The 23,301-nt window shown below is 46.4% G+C and overlaps 2 long non-coding RNA genes across 2 annotated transcripts; one reads left to right on the top strand and one right to left on the bottom strand.

Annotated features, from left to right (window-relative positions):
• Window positions 1–6,842: 6,842 nt before the first annotated feature.
• LOC139082158 (uncharacterized) lies at window positions 6,843–7,693 on the bottom strand. Its single transcript, XR_011537884.1, has 2 exons — window positions 7,578–7,693; window positions 6,843–7,488 (listed from the first exon to the last, which is right to left on the bottom strand). It is a non-coding gene; the product is annotated as an uncharacterized lncRNA (long non-coding RNA).
• LOC139082157 (uncharacterized) lies at window positions 7,145–20,078 on the top strand. Its single transcript, XR_011537883.1, has 3 exons — window positions 7,145–7,277; window positions 7,546–7,680; window positions 19,944–20,078. It is a non-coding gene; the product is annotated as an uncharacterized lncRNA (long non-coding RNA).
• The last annotated feature ends 3,223 nt before the right edge of the window (window positions 20,079–23,301 follow it).

Genomic DNA, 23,301 nt, shown 5'->3' with positions numbered 1-23,301 from the left:
CTGGAGATACAAATTGGGAAGTCAATGGCATATCGATGGTATTTGAAGCCATAAAACTGGGTGAACCAAGGGAAAACAGAAGAGAAAAGAGGACCAAGAACCGAGCCCTGGGGCATCCAACATTCAGAGCTGGTGAGAGGATAAATCAGAAAACAGAACTGAGAAGGAGTGAACAGAGTGAAGGAGGGAAACCAACAGAATGTGGTGTCCTGGGAGCCACAGGAAAAAAGTGTACCAAAGAGGAGTGGTGATTACCGTGATCAATGTTGCCGACAGTTCAACCAAGGTGAAGGCCCAGAATTAACCGTTGGATTTGGCAACATGGAAGTCATTGTGGATCCTGCCAATGGCAATTTAGGTGGAGTTTGGGGGAAGCAAAAGTCAGATTGGGTTTGGTTTAAGAGAAAAAGAGAGGAAAAGAACTGGAGACAGCAAACATAGACAACCATACACAGGGTTGTGCTGCAGGAAGGAGAAGAGAAAAGCAGTTGTAGCCGACACAGTAAATGGGGTCATGATATCATTTTAAGTGGGGAGAAATAGTAACATTGTATGCATGTTTTAAGGAATGATCCAGTAGACAGGAAAATCTTGATGCAGTAGGAGATGAGGGGGAGGATTTCCGGAGTGATGTCCCTGAAGGGGCAAGAAGGGATGGGATCTAGTGCACAACTGGAGTGCTTGGCTTCGCACAGAAGCCCAGAGGACTCTTCTCTGATAACAGGTGGGAAGGCAGAGCATATGGACGCTGGGCCCTGCACATTCTACTTTCAGAGAGCCACCAACAATACCTTGGTCCACTTCCGTAACTTTGCAGCCACTTCCAGTTACTCAAACAACAGCACTCCAGTAATGGAGGCTCACTCTTGTCATTTCTTTCCCTTCAGTCTCAAACTTGATTCAAGCTGCTCTTCTTCACTTCCCCAGCCAGCCTCAAGATGCTTAGAGAGGAGAAAGGAGAGCAAGGTTCGGATCTAAGATTCGTCCTCATCTTTCCTCTTCTGGTTCTTCCAGTTGGGGGAAGAGGAAAAAGGATAATAGTAGGTGTTTTCTCCCTCACAGGTCTGCTGATGTCCGGGTGCTGGGGAGGGGTTGTTCCTGTCAGTTCTAGCTGAAGCTGTGGAATCCACATGAGAGCTCACAGAGGCCGGTTCAGCTTCATCCTGGCCTCTGGATGACTGAGGAGCTCCTTCAAAGGAGCTGCAACATCTCCCTTTGGCCCTGTCAGCAGAACCACCCTTGACCCCTTTTCCAGGTCAGGCACCCCATTGTTTGGCCCAACATTTACCAGGGCATCACAGGGTTCTCTCCCTTCTGCCAGCTTCATGCTCTTCTGCCGTCTGTTCACAACTCCCAGAGCCCGGGAGCCCTGGACTCCCTATCCTCCTCTGCCTTATTTGTGTCCATAGTCCTTATCACCATCTAAACGTATTTTGTTTATTGTCTGGTGCCCTCAACTAGATTGTAAAATCCATGAGAGCAGGGATGTTTGTCTGGTTCACTGTGATATCTACTGTGCCCGTGAGTGCCTGCTATCTGGTTAACGCTCAGTAAAATTTGTCGAAAATGAATGAATGAATGAAGTAGGGATTGCACCCACCTTCTTTCTCAACACGTTGTGGTAAATATTATAGCAATGGCCCCAGTGAAACTGTCCCTCTGCATTCTCAGCCTGTGTTGGCCCCTCACACACTGAATCGAGGCTTGGCCACGTGACTTGCCTCGGCCAATGGGACATTAGCAAGAATGACCCAGACACACGCTTGTGCATTGGAGATTGTCTTCTTTCTTACTACTTTTGGAACATAGTCACCGTGTTAAAAATTCCAGAATAACTTGCTGGGAAAGTGTGGCTCAATCACCAGATACATGATGAGGTCACCTTTGAACCACCCAGCCCCGGCCAAGCTTCTTGCTGACTGCAGCCACAGGGGAGACACATTTCAGGTTGGTGACCTACAGAATCACAAGCAAATAAATGACTCTAGTTTTGTTGTGTGTTTTTTTTAAAGATTGGCACCAGAGCTAACAACTGTCGTCAATCATCTTTTTTTTTTATTCTTCTTCTTCCCAAAGCCTCCCCAGTACATCGTTGTAGATTCTACTTGTGAGAGCCTCTGGTTGTGCTGTGTGGGACGCCCCCTCAGCATGGCCTGATGAGTGGTGCCATGTCTGCCCCCAGGATCCTAACCAGTGAAACCCTGGGCCACTGAAGCGGAGTTCGCGAATTTAACCGCTCAGCCATGGGGCCGGCCCCAAATGCCTTTAGTTCTAAGCCACTAAGTTTTAGAGTAGTTTGTCATGCAGTAACAGAGAACTGTTACAGCACATAACGCTGTGGTCCCTTCCATCCTGCTGGCACAAGGTACTCCGCAAAATGGATTCCTAAGAAATATTCCTCTCTTCCCAGCAGTCTTCAAACTCAGGAGTCCAGAGGATTTGACAACGCCTGTGTTCCTCTTTGTGAACCCCCAACCCCAGGAGTCACTGTGGCGGCTGAATCCAATTGTTTCCCAGAAACCACAGCCATTTCCCGAGCTGACCTGTGGAAAATGCCTAGGGTTGCTTCACACCTGCCTGCCCGGTACAGGAGTGAAGGGGGGAGGCTTCTCCTGACTCTCTCAAGGGCCCTGGCCAAGGAATCCATAAGTCTTTTCCAAGAGTGGAAGAAGCAGGGGCAGGGGACGTTTTCAGTAGCCTGAGCCCCTGGCCAATAGGCCCCAAGACTCACTCAACCCTGAGTGTCCCCTGTGGCTGCTGCAGCCCCACCCAGAGGGCAGTGCTGGGCTTTGTGGAGACCTGCCTTGCATTTCTCCCTCGGTCCCCCCATCCCCGCTGCTCCCGCCCCACAAGCAGAGATCTGCCTGGCAGTGCTCACCAGGAAATCATACTCCAGCACCCTGACCCCATGGAATTAAAAACCTGGCCTGCCACATTAGCAAGGGTGAGTAGACAGGACCTGAGATGCTGCCTCAAACACATGCAATCCCAGCTCCACCAGCCCCAGGGAAGGTGTAATTAAGGTGCACAGGAGCAGATGTGGCCTCATCTTGCACAGGCCACTGATCCCAGAGCCTTTGAAACCAAACATCTGAGAGCCCAATAGGGACTGCCTTCCCCTTCCGAGACTAGCTCACTTCCAAAGCAAGCACCCAACATCCCGACTTCAATCACAGGTATTGAGTGTGAAATGTCTGGAGGTGGTGAATGGCCGAGGCAGGAAAACTTATGCCCCTTCCAGGCCCTGCTCAGTCTTTTCCCCACAAGAGCTCCCCAGCTCTGTGAGATGGCTCTGGACCTACCCAGGAAAACCTCAAGTTTTCTCCAGCCACAGGACCACCCAGGATGAACGCTAGTCCTCTAGATCAGAGGTCACAACCCAGAAGCATTCAGATGTGTTTACATTTGGCTAACTACATAGTGGTTTAAGAACCTGAAATTTTATATAAAACTCCAAATGTCCTGTGTCTCTTGAGTTTGGGTAACAACCTGCCTGCTTGGCACAAGTCCATTGGAGTTGAGTAGTAGCTGCACCCTAGCTGACCACAGCACCCACTATTCCACACTGCATCATACTCAGCCCACCTGGCTCCTTGGCACTGCCTGCCTAGAACGTAAAGGCATTTTCACTTGGGCCCTGCAGTCGGTATGGAGATGTGCCGCCCAGACGGCCCTGCAAGGGAGGCCTTGCTGCCCAAGTTCAGGAAATGTGGCCAACAACGGCGCAACCTGTGCCTCCTTCAGGGTCGGCCTCAGCTGCAGAGAGCCACCTCACCCAGAGTCACATCCTGCCCAGGACACTCCCCCCTGGGTGAATGAGTGAGGGAGGGGGCGTAAAAGCCCTGCCAGGCGAGGCTGAGAGGCAGCATGTGTCCCTCGGCTGAGGTTGGCCACTCCTCGGTCAGGCTTGACTTCTTCCTCTGCTCAGTCCTTCTTTCTCCCGCTTCATCCCCAGGGACTGATCCTTCAAAACATTTTGTACCCCAAATTCCACCTAGAAATCCTAACCTGCAACAGGGAGCTAAACCGCGGCTCAGACAGGGCAAGACTTTTCCAAGGTCTCCTAAAGAGAAAGGAGCAGAGCCAGGGCTCCTGACTCTAAGAACAGAGCCCTGCTGGAAAATTTCCTCTTGCAAATCACTCCAGACCACCCCCACCCCTGCACTCCACTCCCACAATAGAAAAGAAAATGTAATGGAAAATAAAGTGTGTTTGATTGACTTGCCTGGAAAGTAGAGCCCAAGACAAGGATGTGAGTACAGATGGTTAATTTGAGAGGTGATCCCAGGAAGCAGGAGTGAGGGAGCAGGCAGAGTGGCACCAGGAAGGAGGAAGAGCCATTACAATGGTGTGTTGTCACAATTGCTGCCAAGGACGAGGCTGGAGTCCACTGGGATCTCAGAGAAGCATCCAGACTGCCTCCTGGAAATGTCCACCTGCAGGGTGTCTTCTGCTACCGGTGGTTGAAGGTTGCCCCCAGATGGTAACCACCCATTTCTGGGCTCTGCATTGGCCAAGCTGGTTCCCCCATAGTCAAAAAAGACTCTAGAGACAAAAAGTGGAAAGTTGTGCCCTGCACAGCGAAGCTGACAATAGGCCATTATAATGAAGTGTAACGCACAATAGTAAAAGAACTTACAAACTATAGGAGAGTTCTTAAATCTAGTGGTGGGAAAAGGTCAGCAAGAAAGCTCACACAAAGGAGGCTAGCTCAAGCAAAGTTTTGGAGAAGGAATGGATGTTCATTACACAAGTAAGGTGGAAGGCTCAACCTGGAGGCGAGACTGCAGTGTGTCTGGAATGCTGTAAGCATTTTGACATTTCTAGTGCGTAAAGATCAGGAGGAGAAGGGAAAGACAGAACTGGCGAGGAAAGCAGGAGCCGGACCGGAGCTGCTCTAAAGTCATTCTGAATAATTTGAATTTCTGCCCAAAGGGGCTTTTAATTTGAAATATCATAAGGTAAAATTGACTTTTTTTGCTGTACATTTCTGTGAATTTTAACACATGTATAGATTCATGTAACCATCACCACGAACAGTTCCATAGCCTCAAAGATCTCTCCTCATAGTCGCATCCTCCTCCTACGTCTTAGCCCTGGCATTCACTGATCTGTTCTTCGTCACTTTATTTTTGTCTTTCGGCAAATAAATGGAATCATATCGTATGTAATCTTGGACACTGGCTTCTTTCACTCAACACAATACCTTTGAGATTCATCCAAGTAGTTGCCTGCATCACTCGCTGATCCTTTTCATCATTGCTGACTAGTATTCCATCACATGGATGTTCATCTATCCACCTGTTGAAGGTCATTTGCGTTGTTTCTTGTTTGGAACGATTATGAACAGAGCTCCTATAAACATTTGTGCGTAGGTCTTTGTATGAACGTAAATTTTCATTTCTCTAGGGAATATATCCAGGAGTGGAATTGCTGTATCATATGTTAAGTGTACGTTTAACTTTTCAAGAAATTTCCAAACGGTTTTCCAGAACAGTTTATGATTTGGCATTCTCACCAGCAAGGTATGGGAGTTCCAGTTGCTCCACAGCATCATCAGCTCTTGAATGTATTTTCTATGTCAGCCATTCTAATAGGTGTGCTTTGGTTTGCCCAAAGGGCTTAAAGCAAGAAAGTGACATGATCAAATCTGGGAGAAAAATTAAAGGCAACGAAACCATTTAGGAAAGTGATGCAGTCACGTAGACAAAAGACACTGGTGGCCCAGACAGGGTGATGGCAATACTGATGGAGTGTAGGGGAGAGATACCCTGGAGCAGAATCAGTAGGACTTGGGGTCAAGGAAAGGAGTCCAGCATGACTTATTAGGACCCCCAAGTCCCAAGCAGAGAGGAAATCAGAATTCCACTGTGAAGAGCTGGGCTGGGCAGGTGGGGAGGGGAGCAGCCCCCTCCCTGAGGGCTGTAGGGCCCTGTGCAGATGATTGCCCCAAACAGCTCGGCTCCATTTATTTACTCGGGAAAATTTATGTCCTGCTCTGTGGCGGGAGACGGGTCTATCTGCCAGCCTGTGTTGGCAGAATTATAAACCTGCCACAGCCTGCATGTCAGGACTGACCTATACTGGTTGCAAACTCGAGTGCATATGTCCTGATAGTGAAGCAGACGAAGATCCCCAAAGCGGAGCAGGTGGGGAAGGAAATGGACAACCTCACCACACATCCCAGTGCTGCTTTACCATGGGGGCGAAAGAACTTCTTTTGTCCAAACTACTGATGAGTTTGGGGAGTTGTTTTCTCTTGGTTCCAGTTGTTCTTAGAACCCTGGGTGAAGTGATTAGTTTTGAAGCCCCAGATAAAATAAAGCAAACCAGGGAACGGGAATGCTCATTAGAAGCTGCCACGTTGACGTGATATTTGAGGCTTACCTTTAGCGTGGGCTTGCATGGGCTGGGGGCCAAGGCCTCTGGGTTCTCCAGAGGAAACTTTAGAGAAGATACTTCAAGGCTTCCCCCTGAAAAAGTGTCCCCAGTGTATCCTGAGCAGCCCCATGCCAGGTCCCAAGCTCCTGGAGCCTGGGCAGATCTGGCCTCCATTTTGGGGAAGAATTCCCGCCGAGCCCTCGGGTGAGTTCCCTCCCCCTCATCTCTCTAGCATCCTCCCTTCTCTGAGAGCCCCACGGACTCTACGTTCCTGCAGAATTTTCAAGGCTTCTTATCCTTGCTTTTATCTGAACCTCATAGAACTCTACTATTATTACCCCACTTTCCCATTGAGGAAACTGAGGTTCAAGAGGGTAAATAACTTGTTTAAGGTCATGAGTCAGGTAGACTTGGGACCAGAACTCGGGTCTTCAGATTCCACATCCAGAACATCCTTCCAACATGCTTCATCGCTACCTTTTATTTGGGAAATGACTTCAAACCCCAAAGCAAATAAGATGCAAGAACCTCTCCCTTTACCCAGCCTGGTTAACCTGTGTGTTGGATTGGCAGCGCCCACCCCCGACTCTCTGGGAACCGCTCCTCCTGTCTTCTCGCCACATGGTTACAGCAGCCACATTTGCACAATGGCATACACTCTGCTCCACCCACAGCTGATTGGTCCACAGAAGACACCAGGCCTGAGCAAACCAATCAGAATCCTTGCCCTGGAATTTAGGATTGTGACTGAGAGAGTCACAGAGTCTCTCTGGAGGGCCGTAGCATGTGACCTTTGACCATGTCATCTACTACATGGAATGGGAAACAGAATTCACAGGAAAAAAGAAGATGGAAGCTAAAGTACAGAGTATATCAAAGAAACAGAGATGTTGGGGGTAAGCTGTTAGGATCCTTCGAGAAAAGAGACTCCGTGGAAGCCAGCTGTGAGGTCCCAGAGCTTGCCCGGTTCTTGTATTTCCTGAGGTTTGGGTGTTCAGCTCTTCCTTGAACTTTGCGAGAATCTCTAATCCTGCCAATAAGTATCTGCCCCTCCCTTTTTTGGGGGTGGGGTGCGGCCTTAAACTTGTCTGAGTTGGCTCCCGTAGCCTGAGGAGGAAAAAGGAAAGGCTTGATGAATGCAGATCCTCTTGCTTTTCCTTACAGAACTGATCACCGCCTGAAAGTATCTCACTCACCTGTTTATCGTCTGCTTCCTTCACTGGAACGGCAGCTCCCTTAGAGCAGAGGTCTTGTCGTTCAAGCAAAGTCCTCAGCGCCTGGCCCTGTTCCTGGCATATGGTAGGCTCTCGGGACATAAGTATCGATCAAATCAATAAATTGGGTATAGAGGCCCTTACAAATCATCCAGTCCTACTACCTCATCTTATAAAGGGAAAACTTGAGGCCTGAAGAAGGAGGGTATTGACGAAGGACCCACAGTGAGTTTGCCAATTACTTGGGACTGGAACGCAGGCCTCCCACATGTCCGCCCAGCATTGGGAGAATAAGCTGCCCAGAACAGTTGCAGTAAGAGCTACCAGGTGCTGGTCAGTCCCCAAGCATCTGGCGCCATGCTAAGAGCTCTCTGGGTATTGGCTCACTTAAGGCTCGTGCGTGCCTAGAAGGGTGGCCCGTGATGCCCGTTTTGCAGATGAGGAAACAGAGGCCTCAGAGGCCCTGCACAGCTTTCCCAAGGCCACACCTTAATAAGGAGCAGTACCCCTTCCTATGTCCTTTTGCCCAAAACTTTCATCCTTTTTGCTTCTAAATCTGGCCTACCAGAGCCCTTGTGCTGACCCTAGGAATGCAGGACCCCTACTCCATCAGGAATGTTCCTTCCTGGGACACAGAAACAGACTAGTATGCTATCTGTCTGAACTGTCAAAACTCGTCTGTCCCACGTCTCATAGCCTTGGGTCCTGTAGTCTGTGACGTCCTCTAAAAGGAGGATCTGTGTCAGTCTGGGCACACTGTGCTAGGGTAAGGATGACTGGGACAGGCTGATGGTGCTCCTTTAAGAGATCTTTGCATTGTACCACAGGACTCATGGAGATCCAGCCCCTCATAACTCAGAGCAATCACTCTCTGAGGTGGGAGTCCAGCACTGTGGCAGACCAGTGGGGGTCACATTTTGAAGCTGGAGGCCTTGTGAACCCATTACATCATGCCCAGGGATGACTATTCCTTCTACCTTGATGGTCAGCCTTGGTTCCTCGGACAAAGGAAAGAGCCTAAAATGGAGAAAAAGCATTGAATTTGGGGTCAGAAGACCTGCATTCAAGGCCCAGCTCCACTTCCTCCCAGCTCTATGCCCGGACTGTCCTGTACTTCTGTGAATGCCATGTAGCTCTAAAAAGATGAGGGGGAGTGACATCAGCAACGTGGCGGAGTGAGCAGTTTTCTTTGTCTCTCCTCCTTCGAACTACAACTAATTGGACATTTATCGGTCAACAAAGGATATCCACACAGCATCTCAGGATGCCTGAGAGACCCGTGCTGCTATTCATTGGAAGGTGGACAGACTTCCCCCTGGGAGGAGGTGAAGATAGGTGAAAACTCTCTGACCCCTGGAAAGCCTAGTACTTGCAAGCGACTTTCTACCAGGGGACATGCTCATAGCATTGCCATGGCACTAAGGGCGGGCATGTGCATGCATCAGAGGAGCAATGGTGGAAACAGGTGACTACAGCCTCTGCCTGGAAGCCCTACTCGCCATTAGCAGAGAGGCCCTGCTCAGCATTCAGAATGCTGGGAGGCCCCAGGGCAGGAGAATCTTGGGCAGCACAGCAGTCCGCCAGCCGTCTCTGATTCACAAACTCCTGCTGTGGCCCAGAGGGGCAAGGGAGACCCAGAGAGACTGTGTGACTGGGCGGTAGCAATTTGGAGCCCCAGTGATCCGCTCCTTGGTCCAGGGGAAATCCACAGTCCCACAGCAGCCACAGTGAAAGCCTCTGTGCAGAGTTAGTGGAGAGGCCCCACCCAGCAAACACAAGGCTGGAAGGCCCTGGGGCAGAAGTAGCACAGCTGGGTGAGCTAACCACAGACTGCAGTAGATACCCATAGCTCTGCTGTGGCCCATAGTGGACAAGTGAGGTCTTGCAGACCCTGACAGTCACAGAGCTGTGAGTCTAGGTGAACCTGCTCCCGGCTGCTGAGAAAGCCCATAACACGGCTGCAGATCCTAAGGAGGGAGCACGTCTAGGTGGTCTGTAACAGGAGGCACCAACAACCTGAGGCCCCCTTGCAATTGTCCCCACAGCTGACGAGAGACCCCACAGGCCCACTGTAACCACAAGGAGGGGCCCAGGTCTGGTCAGCAACAGCTGACAGGGATACTGGTTGGTGCAGATTACAGAGCTGCGCCCCTCCCCCCGCCACTCCAGTAGAAGCAAGTGGAAGCAGTAACTAAACTCTATCTCTATGTGGAGGCACAAATTGACACCATCAAGCAGTATGAAAAAATATATTAAATCTCCAGAACAGAAGGAAAATGACTGAGAAGGAAAGTACCCAGAAAACAATCCCAAAGACACTGAAATCTATAACCTAAATGACAATGAATTCAAAATAGCCATCATTAAAAAACTCAAAGAGCTAAAAGAGAATACAAATAGACAACTCAACAAGTTCAGGAGCTATCTCACAAAAGAGCTTGATACTATAAAGAAGAACCAATCAGAAATATTGGAGGTGAAGAACACAATGGAGGAGATTAAGAAAAATCTGGACTCTTTGAACAGTAGGGTCAATGATATGGAAGACAGAATTAGCAATTTGGAGGATAGGAATATAGAATGCTGCAGATAGGAGAGAGAACTACGAATAAAAAGAAATGAAGAAACTCTCCAAGAAATATCCAACTCAATTAGGAAATGCAACATAAGGATTATAGGTATCCCAGGGGCAGAAGAGAAGGAGAAGGGGGTAGAAGGCCTGTTCAAAGAAATAATGGCTGATAACTTTCCAAACCTGGGGAGAGAGATGGAACTCCATGTGACAGAAGCTAATAGATATCCAAACTTTGTCAATATAAAAAGACCAACCCCACAGCATATAGTAGTGAAGCTTGCAAAAGTCAATGACAAAGAGAAAATAAGGGCAGCAAGGCAGAAGAAAATAACCTACAAAGGAAGCCCCATAATGATGTCAGCAGATTTCTCAGCAGATACCTTACAGGCTAGAAGAGAGTGGAATGTTATATTCAAAACTCTGAAGGACAAAAACGTGCAGCCAAGAATACTCTATCCAGTGAAAATATCCTTCAAATATGGTGGAGAAATAAAAACTGTCCCAGACAACAAAAGTTAAGGGAGTTAATCGCCACAAGACCTCCCCAAGGAACGCTCAGGAAGACCCTCATACCTGAAAAATCAAAGAAAGGAAAGGCGTTACAAAACCCAGAGCAAAGGAGATAAGTAGAAAGACAAAATCAGAAAATTGCAGCTCTCCATCAGAACAGGTTAGCAAAGGCTAAGTATAACATTAAAGATAAAAGGAAGAGAAACACCAAGAATAAATATAATCTTGTCATTTTAACCACAAACTCACAACACAAGAAGGAAGAAAAAAGAAATCTGACAATAACAACCTAGAAGGGGAAGAGGACAGGGATGGAATGGCTTAATCTAAGGAAATAAGAGGCCATCAGAAAATGGACTATCTCATCTATGAGATGTTTTATACAAACCACATGGTAACCACTAAACAAATAACAAGAATAAAGACACAAATTACAAATAAGAAGAAAGCCAATATAGAAATCTACCTACCTGAATTGGTAGTCCAAAAGACAAGAAAAAAAGGAAATGCAAGAGAACCAGAAAACAAGTGATAAAATGGCAGCATTAGGCCCCCACATTTCAATAATCACTCTAAATGTAAGTGGATTGAACTCTCCAATCAAAAGACACAGAGTGTCAGGATGGATTAAAGAACAAGACCCAACAATATGCTGCCTCAAAGAAACACACCTCATCCCCAAAGACAAACACAGACTCAGAGTGAAGGGATGGAAGACGATACTCCAAGCTAATAATGAACATAAGAAAGCAGGTGTCGCCATACTTATATCAGACAAAGTAGACTTCAAAGCAAAACAGATAAAGAGAGACAAAGAGGGGGACTTTATAATGATAAAAGGGACACTCCACCTCAACACCTCATTAACACCAATGGATAGATCATCCAGAAAGTCAACAAGGAAATTATACAATTAAATGAAAAATTAGACCAGATGGACTTAATAGATATATATATATAGAACACTCCATCCAAAAACAGCACGTTACACATTCTTCTCAAGTGCGCATTGAACATTCTCAAGGATAGACCATGTCTTGGGAAACAAAGCAAGCCTCACCAAATTCAAAAGGGTTGAAATAATAGCAAGCATCTTTTCTGATCATAATGCTATGAAACTAGAAATCAACTGCAAGAATAAAGCTGGGAAAGGGGCTAAAATGTGGAGACTAAACAACATGCTACTGAACAAACAATGGATTATTGAAGAAATCAAATATTATCGGGAGACAAATGATAATGAAAACATGCCATATCAACTCATTTGGGACACAGCAAAAGCAGTTCTAAGAGGGAAATTCATTGCAATACAGGCTCACCTCAATAAACAAGAAAAATCTCAGATAGGCAATTTCAAACAACACCTAACAGAATTAGAAAAAGAAGACGAAACAAAGCCCAAAGTCGGTAGAAGGAGGGAAATAATAAAAATTAGAGCAGAAATAAATGAAATTGAAACAAAAAAGACAGTAGAAAGGATCAATGAAACAAAGAGTTGGTTCTTCGAAAAAATTAACAAAACTGACAAACCTTTAGCCAGGCTCACGAAGAAAAAAAGAGAGAAGACTCAAATAAATAAAATTAGAAATGAGAGAGGAGAAATCACAACAGATACCACAAAAATACAAAAGATCATAAGAGAATACTATGAAAAACTACATGCCAACAAATTGGACAACTTAGAAGAAAGGGAAAAATTCTTAGACTCTTACAACCTCCCCAAAACTGAAGCAGGAAGAAATAGAGAATCTGAACAGACCAACCACAAGTAAAGAAATTTAAACAGTAATCAAAAACCTCCCCAAAAATAACAGTCCAGGACCAGATGGCTTCTCTGGAGAATTCTACCAAACATTCAAAGAAGATTTAATACCTGTCCTTCTCAAATTATTCCAGAAAATTGAGGAAGATGGAGCATTCCCTAACACATTCTATGAATCCAACATCACCCTGACCCCCAAACCTGACAAGGACAACACAAAGAAGGAGAACTACAGGCCAGTATCACTGATGAACACAGATGCAAAAATCCTCAACAAAATTTTAGCAAACCAAATACAGCAATACATTAAAAAGATTATACACCATGACCAAGTGGGATTTATACCAGGGACACAGGGATGGTTCAACATCCGCAAGTCAATCAACGTGATACACTACATTAACAAAATGAGAAACAAAAATCATGTGATCATCTCAATAGATGCAGAGAAAGCATTTGACCAGATCCAACATCCATTTATGACAAAAACTCTCAATAAAATGGGCATAGAAGGAAAGTACCTCAACATAATAAAGGCCATATATGACAAACCCATGGCCAACATCATACTCAAAGGGCAAAAACTGAAAGCCATCCCTCTGAGAACAGGAACAAGACCAGGGTGTCCACTCTCACCACACTTATTCAACACAGTACCGGAGGTTTTGGCCAGAGCAATTCAGCAGGAAAAAGAAATAAAAGGAATCCAAACAGGCAACGAACAAGTAAAACTCTCGCTGTTTGCAGATGACATGATCTTATATACAGAAAACCCCAAAGAATCCATTGGAAAACTATTAGAAATAATCAACAACTACAGCAAAGTTGCAGAGTATAAAATCAACATACATAAATCAGTAGCATTTCTATACTCTAACAACGAACTAACAGAAAAAGGACTCAAGAACTCAATCCCATTCACAATTGCAACAAAAAGAATAAAATACCTTGGGGTAAATTTAACCAAGGAAGTGAAACATCTATACAATGAAAGTTACAAGGCTTTCCTGAAAGACATGGATCATGACATAAAGAGATGGAAAGACATTCCATGCACGTGGATTGGAAGAATAAACATAGTTAAAATGTCCATTCTACCTAAAGCAATCTACAGATTCAGTGCAATCCCAATCAGAATCCCAATGACGTTCTTTACAGAAATGGAACAAAGAATCCTAAAATTCACATGGGGCAACAAAAGACCCCAAATTGCTAAAGCAATCCCGAGAAAAAAGAACAAAGCTAGAGGCATCACAATCCCTGACTTCAAAGCATACTACAAAGCTACAATAATCAAAACAGCATGGTACTGGTACAAAAACAGGTGCACAGATCAATGGAACAGAATTGAAAGCCCAGAAATAAAACTACACAGCTATGGAAAGCTAATCTTCGACAAAGGAGCTGAGGGCATACAATGGAGAAAAGAAAGTCTCTTCAACAAATGGTACTGGGAAAACTGGACAGCCACATGTAAAAGAATGAAAATTGACCATTCTTTTTCACCATTCACAAAAATAAACTCAAAATGAATCAAAGACCTAAGATTAGACCTGAAACAATAAGTCTTCTAGAAGAGAATATAGGCAGTACACTCTTTGACATCAGTATCAAAAGGATCTTTTTGGACACCGTAACTCCTCAGACGAGGGAAACAATAAAAAGAATAAACAAATGGGATTCATCAGACTAAAGAGCTTCTTCAAGGCAAGGAAAACAGGATTGAAACAAAAAAACAACCCACAGTTGGGAAAAAATATTTACAAGTTATATATCTGACAAAGGGTTAATCTCCATAATATATAAAGAACTCACACAGCTCAACAACAAAAAATCAAACAACCTGATCAAAAAATGGGCAGGAGACATGAACAGATGTTTCTCCAAAGAAGATACATGGATGGCCAATAGACACATGAAAAGATGCTCATCATCACTAATCATCAGGGAAATGCAAATCAAAACTACACTAAGATATCACCTTACAGCTGTTAGAGTGGAAAAATAACCAAAGCAAAAAGTGACAAATGTTGGAGAGGTTGTGCAGAAAAAGGCAACCCTCATACGCTGCTGGTGGGAATGCAAACTGGTGCAGCCACTATGGAAAACAGTATGGAGTTTCCTCAAAAAATTAGAAATACCATATAACCCAGCCATCCCACTACTGGGTATCTATCCAAAGAACTTAAATCAGCAATTCCAAAAGTCCCACGCACCCCAATGTTCACTGCAGCATTATTTACAATAGCTGAGACATAGAAGCAACCTAAGTGCCCATCAACAGATGATTGGATAAAGAAGATGTGGCATATATATACAATGGAACACTACTCAGTCATAAAAAAGGATAAAATCGTCCCATTCACAACAACATGGATGGACCTTGAGGGTATTATGTTAAGTGAAATTAGCCAGATAGAGAAAGACGAACTCTGTATGACTCCACTCATAGGTGGAAGTTAACATATAGACAAAGAGAACTGATTGGCAGTTACCAGGGGAAAGGGGGGTTGGGGGGAGGGCACAATGGGTGAAGTGGTGCACCCACAACATGACTAACAATAATGCACAAGTGAAATTTCACAAGGTTGTAAACTCTCATAATCTTAACAAAAAGTTTAAAAAATATGAAAGCATTTTTTAAAAAGCATTCTCCTTGAAATATAAAAAGGATAAACTAATAAAATTTTTTAAAAGATGAGAGGTGGGGAATAATAATAACGCCTTCCGGGAATGTCATCCAGCAAAATTCTTATATTGACAAATAGGAAATACCTGCTATAGACTCTTTGGACGTGTATTTACAGCATTTATTGTGAGCTCCTGCTATGAACCAGACCTGTGCTAAGTACAGAAACCAGCCCAGAACTGCCTTCTTTTCTGACTTAGAGTTTGAGAAGGCAGAGACCAAAGCTTTCCGGACAAGTACTGCCAGACTCCAGGATCAAAGACCATCCCGGCAAAGGTTAATTGGTTAAATTTGTTAGCCACCAGAACAGGAATTTCCACTTGGCAATTAAGTCTGCAAATATTGTAAAACCTTATAGAGTGTATTTCTCCAAATTGATGTGTTCTTTTTCACGTAAGAATCAATTAGTGGGTGTTTCAGTTGCTTAATTAGCTCTGCATGTAAAGTAATCTCTGCATATTGAAATTGCAGACCCAGCTTTGTAATGTTGGCTTGTTTCTGAGATAAATCAAATTACCGCAGCCCTAGCAAAGGTTCTCGGTTTTGAGAGTCACCAAAAGCCAGCAGGTCCCTGTGCCGCCTGAGTGTGGGGGCTTAGAGCATAACAGCCAGGCCAATTACATTTACCCGTGGAGAAGACGCCACGTCAGTTCTTATCTCCGCTCTTAGGCGAAGCTCCCTATTGAATGATTAAATTCTCTGAGCCGTTTAGGTCTCCTGCCCGTGTCCCCATATTACTGAGGAATAAAATACACGTTTTCCATTCCCAAGGCAGAGGTGAGAGCTGGCAGGTGAAACCCATTCCCCGTTTCATTAAAAGGGACAGGAGGTGAAAGGAAGGGTAAATTCATGACCAATTCTGACTCTTCAACTCACGGGAAATTCCAAGTCCTCCAGGAAGCCTCCTCTGACCGCACCTAGCACAGTGGCCGCTCCCTTCCCCGAATTCTCCCCACCTGAGAAGGCCACACCTGTTACACACCACAGCGTGGACTCATGGCACGGACACATGTTTTGGAATCAAACAGACCTGGATTCTTAGAGTCAGGAGACCTGGCTCTGCTCCTTTCTCTTTAGGAGACCTTGGAAAAGTATTCCCCTGTCTGAGCCGCGGTTTAGCTCCCTGTTGCAGGTTAGGATTTCCAGAAGCTGATGCTGAGGTGGAGTTTGGGGTACAAAATGTTTTGAAGGATCAGTCCCTGGGGATGAAGCGGGAGAAAGAAGGACTGAGCAGAGGAAGAAGTCAAGCCTGACCGAGGAGTGGCCAACCTCAGCCAAGGGACATATGCTGCCTCTCAGCCTCGCCTGGCAGGGCTTTTACGCCCCCTCCCTCACTCGTTCACCCAGGGGGGAGTGTCCTGGGCAGGGTGTGGGGCAGGCGAGGGGGGTGAGCACAAACAGAAGAAGAAGTGAACCCATGAATACAGAAGAATAAAGGAATTAATGAGTAAACAAATGACTGGACAGAAATGAAAGAACCAAGAAAGGAACGGATTTTAATGAGCAAACAAACAAATGAGGGAATGATCCCAGTCGAGAATGGAGAGCCCGGCCTTCCTGCCCACACGGCGCCCTCTTCCCACCCACACCCCACCCTCGGCACAAAACATTCTCTCTCACCTCCTGGGGGCCCCTGAGAGCCACACAAGAATGGGATCTTTTTTTGTTACATCTAAGAATACCCCTCTTCCTTAAGGGCCCAGGGTGTGTTATCAAGTCATTGAGAAATTAGTTTTCACACTTCTCTATCTGCTGCCTGAGAACACAGAGTGTTTCTGCAACCAACGGTTACAAGTGTCTAGAATTTTCATTCAGAAGCATGCAACCTTCACCTGCCAGTTCCATGGTGTGAACAGAACTTCCCCAAGGAACCACAAGTTCCAGAAACAACCACCCAGAGCATCCAGGAATGCATCAATGACCCAAAGCAACATTTATTTGGGACAAGCAACTGAGGGTTGAAGCTTTCCACTCGAAACATGGGGAGAATAGAGGCTCTTCCTCCCCAGCTGTCAGCTCCTCTCTCTGTTCTTGGAATTGAGGTCTCCCTGGCTCTGTGTCCCCAAAGCTTGGTGCTTATGCTACACTGTAGTACCTAACACAGGCTACTAAGAAATTCTGATATGGGAAGTGGTGAAGAGCTGGCTTAACTGAAGTAGAGATGCTATGGAAGGACCCAGCTGGCACGAGCCAGAGCGGCCTGCCATGTGCGCTGCACAGGTTTTCTGCAGAAACAATAAACAGTTAAAACTGGTTTTTTACATCCCTCTCTGTCCTGCTCAAGGACGGGATGCACAGCCTGGCCTCTTTTCCAGCTGCAACTAATCCGTTTAGTGCCTCCGCCCCCGACACACCCCTGCCAAATGCAAACGAGATTCCAGGTTCCCACACTCACCGCCAGGGTTTTCTCTCTCCTTTCTCCCTCTTTCTTACAAATCCTATGTTTTTGGCTGCAGTCTATTTTCCCTCACTAGGATGACCAACCATCCTGTTTTGCCTGAGCCTGAGGGAGTCCCCAGGATGCTGGATTTTCAGTTTTAAAAATAGACAGTCCTAGACAAAGTCGGACAAGTTGGTCAGCTTATCACTCGCTGTGAGAACATTTGTGTGCAAAATAACCATCTCTGAGTTATTCCCTGAAACCACTTAACATGCGAAACCCTTGCAACACTCCATACTACACGCTCAACAAACATCAGCTGCTATTATAATTGTTGTTGTTATAGTCAGGTTGTTCATGCGCAATGTCGCCCCCACCCTAAAGGTATTCCTTCCATCCTCCTGTGCCCACACTCAGCAATGTGCCCCACAGAGCGTTTGTGATGAGTCTAATGGCATCATTTTAATCTAACAAACTTTACTGGGTTCCCAAACACTGTGCCAGACTGAGATTCAACAGCAAACTCGGAACACACGGGCTCTGCATGCACGAGGCTCGCAGGCGCGTGTGGGAGACACACACTGAATAAACGAACACCGAGTTAACATACACTTACGTATTGTGGTAGGAGCCAAGAAGGAGATACAAAGGGCGCATGAGAGAGCGTAGCCCGGACCCCTAATCTGAGTTGGGGAATCAAGCCGGGCCTTTCTGAGGAAGTCACATTTAAATGGAGACCGAAGGGCGGGGGAATTAGGAAGGTGAAGAGAGGTCAGTGGCCCGCTTTGAGAGCTATAAGCAGTCCTGCAAAGTTTGGTTATTCTTCGAGTTCTTAAGAGTACTGGACCAGAAAGTCTAGTTACTTAAACAAAGCCAATGGTGAAAACCGTCAAGCTAAAGACATTCACGTAACATAAATAACTATTCCATATTCAACTCTTCTGCAAAAATTGTCATACACACACATGCCACAATTTGAGCAACTGTGATCCATAAAAATCTAGTCTGATGCCAGAGCTGGGCTATAAAGGGAGTGCTCTCCACCTTGGAAGCACTCCTCACCTCTCTCAGAGGCTCCTGTGTAAATGGGGACCATGCGGGGTAGAGGAAAGAAACTGTGATTGGGGGTCAGAGGCCTGGGGTGGAGACATCATTTTGTCCTTACTAACAGCAAGCCCTGTGGCCATCATCCCTCTGGGCTTCCCTCTCCCCGTCTGTAAGCGGGTACAAGAATGATCCCTGCCTCCACCCCCCCACCCCCCGCCTCACAGGGTTTGTATGAGGAAAAGAGGAGTAAAGCCCTGGGGAAATGTTAGTTCTTGGGGGCTGTCTCTCCCCCGAGATTGTGAGCTTCTTCAGGACAGGGCAATGTGTACCTGGAGCGCAGCAGAGCAGGGCGTCCGATAAATGGGTCAATGAAGCCCTGTGGTGTTGAGAGGCACGGACGAGCACACAGGTTCTCAATCCAGAAAAACTTTCTAGTTGTGTGACCTTAGACTGGTGATTGAACCGCTCTCTGCCTCAGTTTCCCCTGCAGTGTGGTGGGGATAATAATGTCGACTTTTCAAGGTTGAGTTGAAAATAAAGGCAGTAAAAATAAAGGGGCTAGCATGGCATCCAGGCACAACTTTCCAGTCGTGATTCTTAAATAATCCAAGCCCTTCCCATCCTGGGAGTCTTTGCACATACCGTTCCCTTGGCCTAGAATGCTGTTCTTCCAGCTTTTTGTATGGCTATTCCTACTTACCCTTCAATACTTACCTTAAATGGGATGTCTTCAGAGAGGCCTTTCCTGGCCTTGCTACTGTAGTTGGCCTTCCTCTGTAAATCTCTATTCAAAAACTCTATTTGTTAGTATTGCTGTGTAAAATATCCCCCCAAAACATAGTGGCTTAAAACAACAAATATTCATTATCTCATAGCTTTTGTGGGCCCGGGATCCGGCTGTACATAGCTAGGTCCTCTGGCTCAGGGTCTCTCACAGGTAGGAATCAAGATGTTGACTTGTGGTCATCTCAAGGCTCAACTCAAGGAGGAGCCACCTCCAGGCTCACTCGTGAGGCTGTTGACGGGCCTCGGGTCCTCAATGGCCGTTGGCCGCAGACGTCAGGTCCCTGCCATGTGGGCTATGTGCACACAGCAGCTGGCTTCCATCAGAGTTAGGGCTGAGAGAAAAAGAGACTGGGGACAAGCACAACAGAGTCATGATCTTTTCCTCATCTTTGGAGTGGCATCCCATCTCCTTGGCCATCTCCCGTTCTTCGGAAGTGAGTCATGAGCCTGGGCCACACTCAAGGGAGAGCATTGCAGAAGGGCATAACTACAAGAAGGCGGGACCATTGGGCACCATTTTAGAGCCTGTCTACCAGAGTAACCTTTCTAAAACTCTCCTGATTCGTTATTTCCCATTTATTTCTTTCCCCTCTTTACAGTGACACACCATCCACAAGACCATAAGCTCCATGAGGACAGGAATCCTGTGCTCAGTGCCAAGCTACTAGTAGAAGGATAGTAAGTGGTCAATAAATGAATCAATTAAAGCCAGCCCTGTGCCATGGGGAACAAGACTCGGCCCGCCTCCAGCTGTGGGACAGACAAGTAAACGGGCAGGCGCAGCAGGTGGCGGTGTCACTGCTCTGCTTTTTTAACCTCACAAGGGACCACGGCTTTTGCCTTGCAAAATGACTGAGAAATTTCCCAATTTCTGCAGAAGGATTTGTTTTGCCTTCTGGGTCCCTGTCATAACTTCTGATATTGTGCCAACTCATCCCTCGGTGTGGGGGGGCCGGCAGGGGAGGTGCCGACAGACAGTGGAAGGAGTAAAGTTCTCAGGGCTCGATAATCATCTGAAAGGTTTTGACGAGTCGACCAGCCAGGGGCCTGAGAGTAGCCTGTCTGCTGCCCGCTGCCCTGTTTGACGAATTGTTTGCCAAAGAGCCCGGCCAGCGGGTGCTTTGACCTTGGAGAGAAAGCGATCTGTCTTCATGGAAACACACTGTCATAAGCACATGTCTCAATTTTGCTTGAACAGGCGCTGGGGCTGCTCGAAAAGAGAGCCTTGGACACGGCTAAGGAGGAAAAATGTGTGGCCCATCCAGGGGCACGGAAGCAGATAAAATTAACCCAGAGTGACCCTGGAGAGCAGGGCTGGAAACCAGCACGTTTCCCTCCAGTGAGGCGAGTCCTCAGCAAGGCCAGAAGCACAGTCACTCCTTCTTTGGGGAGTGAAAGGGCCCCTCACCTCCCATCCTCCCTGACCAGGCTCTCCATTAGTCACCAAGGACAAGTGGAAGGGCATCCTGGAGGCAGTGCCTTTGGTATTCCAGGTCCCTTGTGGCAAAAACCACACACTGGCCCCTGCTGCATCTTGAAGGTCAAGGAGGTGAGCCCTAGGAGATAGGGTGGCTGATAAATCCGATGTCTCCACAGCCACCTCTCTGAGGACCTGGCTGAGCCGTTCCCCTCTGTCTGTGCTGACAGCTCCAGTGGAGATTTATCTGCTGGGATCTGGGGCTGCTGCAGAAGCAGCCAACTCATGAATCTAGAGGAAAGGCATTGACTGAAGCCCAGGCTGTGCTTATTAAAGAAGAGAAAGGACAGGAAGAAGAGCTCAGAGCTCCTGCCGGGCCCCCGTTTTGAGTGACACAGGATGGGGTATTATGGGATGGCTGGGCTATTTTGGGATGAATTGGACAAATAGATAATGTTCATGGGGAGAAAATAAAAGCCAGATATGCTCTGAGAAGCTGATCGTGGGCAACTGATACAGAGACATTTGCCAGGGAGGGGAGAGGCAGCTGAGGGGCCCCGAGGGACGGGACCTCGGGCTCACAGCCCAGAGACAAACCACAGGGCTTTGCTGTCAGAATGATGTGTTATCTCCTCCTGTGACCTGCAGGGGCACCACGGAGGAGGCAGGGGGCCAAGGCCTAGTGAAGAGGGAAGGTTCCATCATTCTGGCGTGGGCCAGGGTCAATCTTCCTGGAGGCAGAAGGCTGGACAAGATGATCTCCACAGAGACTCTTCCAGGAAAGCTCTGATTTATCTCAAAATTTTTTGTGGTTATTGTCTTTTCTACTGTATGTTTTTGATTGCTTGCCAGCGCCATTTTTAGGATGCTAAATGTCAGCGAGCCAAAGATCCAGTCCTGAGGTTTTAAAAGCATGATGTTTTGTGTATTTATCGTCCTTTTATCTTCACACGCCGTGATGTAGGGGCAGACACTGTAACCCACAAGCCCAACCTCAATGCAAACCAATTGCTCAGCTCTGACCCCAGCCAGAGACAGGATAGAGCTGAAACCAGCTCCACAAAGGTGTCCCCAGCCCCAGGGGCCCAAGGGCGCCTGAGGAAGACGGAGTCCCAGGACAAGCCATCAGGATTTGTTAAGGGGATGCAAGAGAGAATTGAGAACATCCCCAAACTCAAAGGGAATGGTATAGCAAACAATGACCAAGTCGCCCAATAGCTTTACCCAATAGCTAACAATTATCAAGTATTTCCCAGCGTCACCAGTAGTGCCAAAGCACCGTTGAACTGGCCCACAGCAGCTTTTCTGAGCAGATGTGTCTGCTCTACACCACACCTATCCTCAATTTGGCTTTACTTTCTGTGACGGTTAATTTTATGTGTCAAGTTGACCAGGATATGGAGTGCCCACATATGTGGCTAAACATTATTCTAGGTGTGTCTGTGAGAGTGTTTCCAAATGAGGTAAGCATTTGAATCGGTGGGCTGAGTAAAGCAGATTGCCCTGTCTGATGTGAGTGGCCTCATCCAACCCGCTGAGGGCCTGAACAGAACAAAAAGTCTGAGGAAGGAAGAGTTCGCCCTCCGCCCGGCTCCTTGAGCTCTGGTCTTCTCCTGCCTTTGGGCTGAGACCTACACCACGGCTCCCCTGGTTCTTGGGCCTCCAGACTTGGACTGAAACTACACCACCAGCTTTCCTGGGCCTCCAGCTTGCAGACGGCAGATCATGGGCCTTCTCAGCTTCCGTGACTGAATGAGCCACTTCCTTGTAATAACTCTCGATAGATAGAGAGACAGATACAGATATAGATATCTATGCATATATGTATGTTTCTCTGGAGAACCCTGGCTAATACATTCCCATCCCAGGGTGATATTGATCTCTCTGCCAGCCTGGAAAATACTTTTATTCTTTAAGTAGGGTTACTGTTATCTCCTATAAAGGTCTTAGATTAGAGTAATTGAAGATAGTGAACAATAGTTAACTAACTATAAATATTTCAAAAAAAAATAACACTTTGAAGACAAGCACCTTAAGGGACAGTATCATATGAACTTCACTTATATTTATGGCAAAAAATCCACCAAGTTCCTCTTCTGCCTTCCTTTTGACTTCAGGGATTGGTGTATACTAGCTAACCAGTCTTATAATTTTGAACACAGTGCCAATGTTCAAAGAATTGGAAAAAAATAAAATATACTAACACTCAAGTCTCATCACCAGACAATTGTTATTCTGTAGACTTGGGGTAACCAGATCTTGATATTTCAGGAGAAACCATACCTCTAGATTTTCTGTGATATCCCCAATTTTAAAATTCAATCAACTAAATTTGATGTTTTCAGTCACCAAGGAGGTGATTTGATCACCATGAAGAAATAGAACATGACTGAGTGCCAGGTCCCACCCATTGGCAAATGTCTGCTTTGCCTGATTTGGGCTCCTGGAGTTTCTGAGTAATGGACAGTATTTTATTTCCTGGCTGTTTAGATTCTTAATTTTTTTAAATCAAAGGGTCATGGAGAGCTAGTGGAGGGGAG

Source organism: Equus przewalskii, chromosome 3, assembly GCF_037783145.1.
Source record: "Equus przewalskii isolate Varuska chromosome 3, EquPr2, whole genome shotgun sequence".
NCBI classification, from domain to species: domain Eukaryota; kingdom Metazoa; phylum Chordata; class Mammalia; order Perissodactyla; family Equidae; genus Equus; species Equus przewalskii.
This window is presented reverse-complemented; position numbering and strand designations above follow the sequence as displayed.